The sequence below is a fragment of the Montipora capricornis genome, chromosome 2 (assembly GCF_036669925.1).
Source record: "Montipora capricornis isolate CH-2021 chromosome 2, ASM3666992v2, whole genome shotgun sequence".
Lineage (NCBI taxonomy): Eukaryota > Metazoa > Cnidaria > Anthozoa > Scleractinia > Acroporidae > Montipora > Montipora capricornis.
In genome coordinates this window covers 11,052,257-11,062,256 of record NC_090884.1, presented here as the reverse complement: position 1 = coordinate 11,062,256, position 10,000 = coordinate 11,052,257, and the positions used below count along the sequence as shown (strand labels likewise).

At 40.0% G+C, this 10,000-nt stretch overlaps 1 long non-coding RNA gene across 2 annotated transcripts; it reads left to right on the top strand.

Annotated features, from left to right (window-relative positions):
- The first annotated feature begins 3,776 nt into the window (after positions 1–3,776).
- On the top strand, positions 3,777–8,464 carry LOC138038827 (uncharacterized). 2 transcript variants are annotated; one of them, XR_011130310.1, is made up of 3 exons: positions 4,819–4,833; positions 5,068–6,612; positions 8,016–8,464. It is a non-coding gene; the product is annotated as an uncharacterized lncRNA (long non-coding RNA). The 2 variants fall into 2 exon arrangements; XR_011130309.1 differs by having other exon boundaries at positions 3,777–6,612.
- Positions 8,465–10,000: the final 1,536 nt, after the last annotated feature.

Below are 10,000 nucleotides of genomic sequence, written 5' to 3'. Positions count from 1 at the left end.
GCACTTCCCCAATATCATGGTCTACGTATCGCAAACCAAGACAGTGGAGAGCTCCTAGCCAGTTAAGGCAAGTTTAATTGACACCAGAAAGGCAAGCCAGACCAGAGTTTTTCTCTTGCCTAGCTGGAGGCCGCCTCTGTTGTTAGCGTTAGCTCGGCTAGGCCGCGTCAGTCAGGACGACTGGACTCCATCAGGCTACAACTAGGCCAAATTAACAAGGCAGGGCAATTTTTTATCATTATTATTACTGTTATCGTCACCAACATTTTGCCTAAATGTCTTTTTCAAGTTAAAATCGCTCTTTTGTTGACTCTAGCTCTTGGTTTCCTGAGAGACGCAGATGGTACCTGTGCGGAGGAAGTAAAACACCGAGTTAACAACGCCTCGAACCCATTACGTACCCACCACCAACCTTGTGCGAGGAATGTAAAAAGTCTTCTTGACAACGCCTCAGGCCCACCAAGTGGCCACCACAGCCGATGTGTTAAAAACACCGTGGATATTGGTATTTGCAATAAATTCTACACTGCTGTAACTTGCAGAAATGACAACGGATGTAGAGGAAGACCGGCGACAATGATTCGCGTGCAATGCTGCGACAGTACAAGCGTGACACTACCAACTGATTGCTACTGAGAAGAAAAACGAAGAAATTAGCCTTTTTCTTGTTGATGTATATTTATAAATAAAGTTAGACAAATGTTGGAGCCATAACCGAAAACAATAATTTATTTCTGGATGTATATTAGGGCTTCCGTAGAGAGTCCTTTTGTCAATAATTAAAGTATTTAGGAATCCACGACACGATTGTCAGTTTATAATGTTGTTGTGTCTCCATGTACATTGTGTTCGAAGCGTGAATGACTTTAATTCACCTTTTGTACAGCCAACCTATAATGATTAATCACTCCTTGATATCGTCTAAGACAAACACGAACTCAACTCCAACACAACAGGAGCGGTTAATAAGACCTCATATTGCGACTGCCAAGCCTTTCACATATTGTTGAGACCAGTAGGAAATTGAAAACACAACTGACTGAACGCAGTCGCAAGAGACTAAAAACGGTGAGTGCTAACAACCACTTAATCAGAGAAACCTCAGAATTGACTTGGACTCCCGTGCAAAACTCAGCTTACATACTAATGTACTAGCAACCTCTGAGAAAGCTGGTGTACTCATTTAGAACAATCCCCACGTCACTGAACTGTCGCTAACTACTGCCGGCACCAAAAAATATGATTCATTGACGAAATCAACAGAACCGTTAACAACGACAAAGCTTCGAAGCATCTACAGATCAAGACGCGCCGATGACAGTCTTCCCAGCCAGCAACATCACTTTTGATCACTTTTACTACTGCCTAATCCGGTCATAGACCAGAAAACTTATACGATTATATGACACTGCACTAGTTTCCTGACTCTAGGAAAAACTTATAATTATTCTCTGAATGTCGAAAGGCCAGCCAATGTCACCAATACCCGGTCCTTCTAAAGACTACTACCCCCACTCTCACCCGGACGATCTTCTTTGATGAAGTAAAATAACTTTTTCAGATCGTACAATGTAAAAAGAGTTTAAATGCCTTGTTTATGGTGGAAGTGCACTTAGCTATCAAGCTAGTTCACAGGCACCCCACTTTTAATAGTTTGAAAAAAACATGATTAATAACCCCAAATGGGGGGAGGCCACCAGTGGGCTCTTTACAAAGCGCGGTCTTGCATACCGCCGGGACCTCTGAAATTTGAATTGACCAATCAGCATTCAGTGGGCGGGAAGAACTTTACGTCCCAGCAATTGTGTGCTTTCTGATTGGTTAGATGCAAAATATTGAAAAATTGCAGTTGATCTTCGATATCGACATTCAGTTCTATCGATCTTCTCTTTCACTAATTTATATACATGGATTTTACGTTATATTACAACAGTTTACGGTGAATATTTGCAATGATATGGATTGGATCAATAGAGAGGATTTAAGACTTTATTCCGGGTGACTTAGACAGTTACGGACTTATTCGGCGGAGGAAGACTTCGCCGACAGGATTCTGCTACGAAGGAGTTTGTTTTTTGCGATCTGCGGAAGGGCGAGTTCCACGAGTTCTTCACTAGTGAGCCTTCTTCTAAAGAGTTCTCGAAGTCTGGCTTTCCTGTCAAGGGGCTTAAGTCCTCGTCCAGAGATAAATCGGTGGCGTCCTTGCAGTTTAGTGACGGTTTTGGTTGGGGACGGTAATCGGTGAAAGTTCGGTAATGTTTATACAAATTACTGCTACAAAAGAATGAATGTTCACACGAAAGACATTTAAATCGGGGAACTTTTCTCTTTGGAGACCACATCGATAACCCATAAAGGATTTTAAAAGCGAAAAACTACAACAGATACAGCTGTAGTAACAAATTGAAACATTTTTGGGTTTTAAGCTTTTTTTTGGCGCCAAAACCGGGTCACCCGCGTCCGGCAACTCGCTGGTTGGTTTTCGCTAGGCAAGATTTTAGCTATGAAATTATACACTAGATACGGCTCGTTCTTCGTCGAACTTAACCCAGCAATCTCTAGCTATGTATTAGAATATGTCAAACTAATTTTAATATTGCCTTTACATTTGTTCAACTTGGGAAAAAAATAAGAAAAAATACCCATGATCGATTCGTTTCGAGTGGCATTTCTTGCAGCTGCACAAACTACGTCATTTAGGCACACCTGAAACGCACCACTTATGGACGACAGTCAAGTTTTCACTGCAAGGTGTGCTGCGGGCGCAACCGCCGTATGCAAGGGGGAGAGTTGAATCCGGGAAAACCGGAAACAAATCCAAACGAGAGCTTAACACGGGATTTGAACCAGGAACAACCGCATGCAAACCCAACACCCTAAGCACTGGACCATGCCGCCTCCTAATTAATTTAAGCGGCTTGGCCCCAGCTTTTGATTCAAGGAAAACGCCAAGATATTTGGCATAATCTTTTCTTTCTGAGGAAAACAAGGAACTGAATGAATACCGTGATCGAAACGTTTTACGCCTTCATTGAAGCAAGTAAGTGTAAGTAAGGTTTTTCGCGAGTAAGAGGAAAATCGTTTATTATTATCATCAATATACGCGGCCAAATAGAAAATCGGCCTCTTCAAAACACACGCTCAGCGGGCCGCAAAAGACTGACAGCGGGCTGCTAATGCATTATCAGCCCTACAGCTGATTGGTTCTTGCTTCATCATCCGATGGAATTTGTGATATGCCTATTATTTATAGACGATTTTACGCATTTTTTCGGTAATTTTAAATAAGTTCACTCGACTGAGTTGATTCTTTAATAGCTTGTTCAATCAACACTTACATGATGATTTGAAGTGACTTTGAATTCGTTATTCACTTAGCTTGTGTTATTAAAACTCGCATTCTTGATATCATTTGGCCTTGTTTATTGATAATAATGATAATGACATGACTTTTTTCGGGAATATTGTTTATTTGCGCCCGCGTAGTGTCACTTGCGGCCCGAGCGCAAAGCGAGGGCCACAAATGACACTACAAGGGCGCTAATAAACAATATTCCCGAAAAAAGTCATGTTATTCCCTTATTAACAACTCCACAATTTTAACGTTTGCGGTGCTTATCATGTTTATTGACTAATAGAACACAGCACATACAAATATGGCCGCTCCCAACTACAACGAAACCGCCAATAAGTCATATGACCGGAAGTATAATTATGTCAGTTCTAGCCTAAAAAATGTTGCAAAGTGGTTTTTATTTCTGTAGTTTATACGTCAACAAATTGCATTATTGGAAAGCGTAATCATGGCTTGCACGGCAAATTATAAGACTAACCCACAAACTAATCCTCCGAAAGGTGAACCCTATTCTCATGTTAATTTCACTTTACAGTGTACCCAATTTGGTGCTCCAGCGCTAAAGCGACTAGACAGTTCCTTCTCTTTCCTTTCCTTTACCAAAGTTAAGACGCGTGTAAACCAAGATGTGTGCTAAGGGTTGTGATGTACCTCGATTCTGGCGTTAACTCCATTTGATTGTACCCTTGGTTGAGATCGAGTTTACTAAACATCGTTGCTCCGTTCAGGGCTTTGATTATTTCTTTGATTGCTGGTGTTAGATGTCTCTCTCACTGTGTGGCCTTGTTTTCCTGCCTCATATCTACACACACTCTCACTTTACTGGGCCCACGCTTGGGTGCAACAACAATGGGTGATGCCCAGGGTGTAGGTCCGTCTACGCGCTCGATTACTCCCTGTTGTTCATCTTTCTCCAGCTGTTCTTCTAACTGCTTTCTCACATAAAAAGGTACTCTTTTGTGAGGTGGGGCTACAGGTATGAAACGGATCGATGTGAATTTTGACCTGTCGTCCCCTTAACTTTCCAAGACCATGGAATAGGTCGTCATATTCTTGTACAAGCTGATCATCTCTGTCCTCAGAGGTTGGGGTGATGAGTGTTGAATTGTTCGTAAGAAAATGGAGCAATCAATGTTACTATCATTATTATTATTATTATTATTAGTAGTAGTAGTAGTAGTAGTAGTAGTAGTAGTAGTAGTAGTATTTCTTGGTATTTTGATGTTATACCTGTTTCAGTGACTTTTATTAGTATTGCGTGACGTTTATTGTTTTAATACGATAAATAGTTAGCTGGTCAATGTCGTTTTGTTTAACCCGAAATAGGATATGATTCGTAACTTGAGATAGAAAATTTAGTCGCTTTTTATTCTACTCTTGGAACGTGCAGTTGTGATTTTGGCTTACCCGTTTTTATGGCTTACCTGGTTATGCATTTATTACGGAATTCAAGGTTTACTTTGGAGTCTCGTCACAAAGTAAGTTGATTAATAAGTTTCTCTTTTCTCGATTGTTTTGTAAGAATTGGATTTAGAGTTTTCTGTTATATTCGTGTTAAATGGAATATTATCTCGCATGTAAAAACCAATTTAGTTGATCGCGTGTATTAGGAATACTTGGACATTAGCGTTTATTGATTATCAGTTTAGTTTCGTTCATTTTATATTAACCTATTAGTTTTTAAGTTTCTGTATATATTGTGTTTATTTCAGATCGAATAAAAATTAAATAAATCAGCTTGTATTTATACGATTCGAGAGTCCAGAGTCCGTTTATTGGGTTTTCATTGCCGAAGGGACACTTTCATTCGATTTCCTGTTGGCTAACCTGGTCCCCTTGCGGAGTGAAAACGTACGAGATCGAAGGCAGATGCGGTCATGGAAGAGGCAAAAATAAAACGGCGAACGGCGAAAGCGGCACTAACCCGGCAAGGCAAAGCTTTGCGAAGGAAATTGAGCGACCACAGGCCCATAAGTGAAATTTTAGTGTCATTTGCGGCCCTCGCAACTACGCGGGTGCAAATAAACAATATTCGTTTATTGACTAATAGAACACAGTACATACAAATATGGCCGCTCCCAACTACAACGAAACCGCCAATAAGTCATATGACCGGAAGTATAATTATGTCAGTTCTAACCTAAAAAATGTTGCAAAGTGGTTTTTATTTCTGTAGTTTATACGTCAACAAATTGCATTATTGGAAAGCGTAATCATGGCTTGCACGGCAAATTATAAAACTAACCCACAAACTAATCCTCCGAAAGGTGAACCCTATTCTCATGTTAATTTCACTTTACAGTGTACCCAATTTGGTGCTCCAGCGCTAAAGCGACTAGACAGTTCCTTCTCTTTCCTTTCCTTTACCAAAGTTAAGACGCGTGCAAACCAAGATGTGTGCTAAGGGTTGTGATGTACCTCGATTCTGGCGTTAACTCCATTTGATTGTACCCTTGGTTGAGATCGAGTTTACTAAACATCGTTGCTCCGTTCAGGGCTTTGATTATTTCTTTGATTGCTGGTGTTAGATGTCTCTCTCACTGTGTGGCCTTGTTTTCCTGCCTCATATCTACACACACTCTCACTTTACTGGGCCCACGCTTGGGTGCAACAACAATGGGTGATGCCCAGGGTGTAGGTCCGTCTACGCGCTCGTATACTCCCTGTTGTTCATCTTTCTCCAGCTGTTCTTCTAACTGCTTTCTCACATAAAAAGGTACTCTTTTGTGAGGTGGGGCTACAGGTATGAAACGGATCGATGTGAATTTTGACCTGTCGTCCCCTTAACTTTCCAAGACCATGGAATAGGTCGTCATATTCTTGTACAAGCTGATCATCTCTGTCCTCAGAGGTTGGGGTGATGAGTGTTGAATTGTTCGTAAGAAAATGGAGCAATCAATGTTACTATCATTATTATTATTATTAGTAGTAGTAGTAGTAGTAGTAGTAGTAGTAGTAGTAGTAGTAGTAGTAGTAGTAGTAGTATTTCTTGGTATTTTGATGTTATACCTGTTTCAGTGACTTTTATTAGTATTGCGTGACGTTTATTGTTTTAATACGATAAATAGTTAGCTGGTCAATGTCGTTTTGTTTAACCCGAAATAGGATATGATTCGTAACTTGAGATAGAAAATTTAGTCGCTTTTTATTCTACTCTTGGAACGTGCAGTTGTGATTTTGGCTTACCCGTTTTTATGGCTTACCTGGTTATGCATTTATTACGGAATTCAAGGTTTACTTTGGAGTCTCGTCACAAAGTAAGTTGATTAATAAGTTTCTCTTTTCTCGATTGTTTTGTAAGAATTGGATTTAGAGTTTTCTGTTATATTCGTGTTAAATGGAATATTATCTCGCATGTAAAAACCAATTTAGTTGATCGCGTGTATTAGGAATACTTGGACATTAGCGTTTATTGATTATCAGTTTAGTTTCGTTCATTTTATATTAACCTATTAGTTTTTAAGTTTCTGTATATATTGTGTTTATTTCAGATCGAATAAAAATTAAATAAATCAGCTTGTATTTATACGATTCGAGAGTCCAGAGTCCGTTTATTGGGTTTTCATTGCCGAAGGGACACTTTCATTCGATTTCCTGTTGGCTAACCTGGTCCCCTTGCGGAGTGAAAACGTACGAGATCGAAGGCAGAGGCGGTCATGGAAGAGGCAAAAATAAAACGGCGAACGGCGAAAGCGGCACTAACCCGGCAAGGCAAAGCTTTGCGAAGGAAATTGAGCGACCACAGGCCCATAAGTGAAATTTTAGTGTCATTTGCGGCCCTCGCAACTACGCGGGTGCAAATAAACAACATTCGTTTATTGACTAATAGAACACAGTACATACAAATATGGCCGCTCCCAACTACAACGAAACCGCCAATAAGTCATATGACCGGAAGTATAATTATGTCAGTTCTAACCTAAAAAATGTTGCAAAGTGGTTTTTATTTCTGTAGTTTATACGTCAACAAATTGCATTATTGGAAAGCGTAATCATGGCTTGCACGGCAAATTATAAGACTAACCCACAAACTAATCCTCCGAAAGGTGAACCCTATTCTCATGTTAATTTCACTTTACAGTGTACCCAATTTGGTGCTCCAGCGCTAAAGCGACTAGACAGTTCCTTCTCTTTCCTTTCCTTTACCAAAGTTAAGACGCGTGTAAACCAAGATGTGTGCTAAGGGTTGTGATGTACCTCGATTCTGGCGTTAACTCCATTTGATTGTACCCTTGGTTGAGGTCGAGTTTACTAAACATCGTTGCTTTGTTTAGGGCTTTGATTATTGTTTCAGTTTCAAACTTAAATTACCTGCCTTGTCCTGACGAAGTTCGCTCCACAACAAGCAGGGAAAGTACAGTTTTGAAACGAAAGTATATTGGTTACCGTATACTCCCTGTAGCACAATGGCGTTCTCCCAGTCAGTTGAGGCAAACGAAATTGCACTGAAAGGCAAGCCAGACCAGAGGTTTTCTCTTGCCTAGCTGGAGGCCTTTGTTGCCCAGGTTATTAAATCGGGTGAAGGAGTCAGTCACGACGAACTCCATCAAGCTGCAACTAAGCTGGGATATCGACATTTTGTTATCATTACTATTATTATTGTTATTCTTGTCATCATCATCATTTTGCCTAAATGTCAACGGGTTTTTTTCTTTTTCAGGTTAAATTCGCTCTTTTGTTGACTCTAGCTGTTGGCTTCCTTAGAGATGTTGAAGGTAGCTGTGCGAGGAATGTAAAAAGTCTCCTTGACAACGCCTCAGGCCCACCAAGTCGCCACCACAGCCGATGTGTTAAAAACACTGTGGCTATTCCTATTTGCAATAAATTCTACATTGCTGTAACTTGCAGATATGACAACGGATGTAGAGGAAGACCGGCGAGAAAGATTCGCGCCCAATGCTGCGACGGTACAAGAGTGATACTACCCACTGATTGCTACTGAGAAGAAAGACGAAGAAATTGGACTTTTTCTTGTTGGTATATATTTACAAATAAATTTAGACAAATGTTGGAGCCATAACCGACAACGATAATTGATTGAAGAATGTATATTAGGGCTTCGTAGAGAATGTTTTTTATATTTAGCAATTAAAGTATTTGGAGATCAAAGTCATGATTGTCACTTTTTACTATCGTTCTGTCTCCACGTGTTCGAAAGGTGAATGGTGTTACTCACGTTTTGTACAACCAACTCCTGATGATTAATCACCTCCTACTAACGTCAAAGACAAACGGGAACAAAACGACACACAAGGAGCGCCGGGTTGATAAGACTGCCAAGCCACCTGTATTGGTGAGGCCAGAAGGAAATTGAAAACACAAATGACTGAACACAACCGAGCGACTTGAAACGATGACCTCAACAACATCATTGCTGAACACCAAATATACTGAGGAACCACAAAAAGGACTTAAGAGGCTGTCCGCGTAAAAACGGATAAGGCAAATTTCCGCACTTCACCGATTTCCTTGATATTTTCAGTGATTGTCGACTACCCTATCCCATGTACAAATATCGCATTTACTTTGATCAATTCCATGCTTTTCATTTTTTTAGAGGACTCAGTTCCGAGGTGACCTCTAAACTCCACAATTTGCCGTATGTAACACCTTCGATCTAGCTGTAAATATCGGACACCAGCAAAGCTCTGCTTTCTATTATGGAAAGCTGGTTTATTTATATATTTAAGAGTAACTCTTCTTTAATGCATCACAGGTTCAACGATTGAGTTCTACAAAATATTTACTGAGTTATGAATGTTTCAAAGTACCTTATCTTGAGCCGAGAATTTTTTGAGGCGGGAGGTACCTGTGTTTGAAAGCTATTTTCTCAGATGTGGGACGTGATCTAGAGCCAAGACTACTACAGCTCGAAAGTACTTATACAAGGCTAACACATCATAGAATAAAACGTTTGGGCACTCGCTTGCGGGCGCCGTAAAAGGGTTCGTTAGTTTCACAATTATTCGGCGCCATTTTGACATAAAAGGAACAGCCGTTCCAACAATTTTTTGATCGCAAGATGAGAATCATCCTTCTCTTGAGAAAATATTTATATAGATAAGTCAATTACTTCATCCTAAATGCCGTTCAACCGTCAAGATCTTGCATGTACGAAAATTGGCCTGCTTGTGAAGAATAAACAAGGGAAGACAAGGGAGACTCGTCGTCTACATATTCACTTATGCAAATTAGCAACCAAGCTTGCATTGACCTTTTTGCAGATACGGAGGCCATTTTGATTTCTATTGTTTCGAAAGAAATTATGGGATGCTCAGGGGGCAAATTAATATGTATTTGCCCCCTGAACATCCCATAATAGCTATTTGAAACAATAGAAATCAAAATGGCCGCTGTATCTGCAAAAATGTCTCTGTCTTCTTCAAAACGTTAGTCATAAATGAGAGGCATTTTTGAGAGGACAAAATTCATTGATATGTGTATGGCCAGGTTTTTTAGGGTTGCCAAGAAAAAAAATTTTTTCATCAGTTCCGTGTTCCGTGCTAATTCTGTTAAATGGTTTTTATCAGTTTCTAAGGGAAATACTTGGCAAACAAACATCTTGAGATGTATATTAATACAGGGTGAGGGAATAAATAGAGAATCTCCACAGACGTTTAATTTTAAAAGAAAATCGGTTTTTTT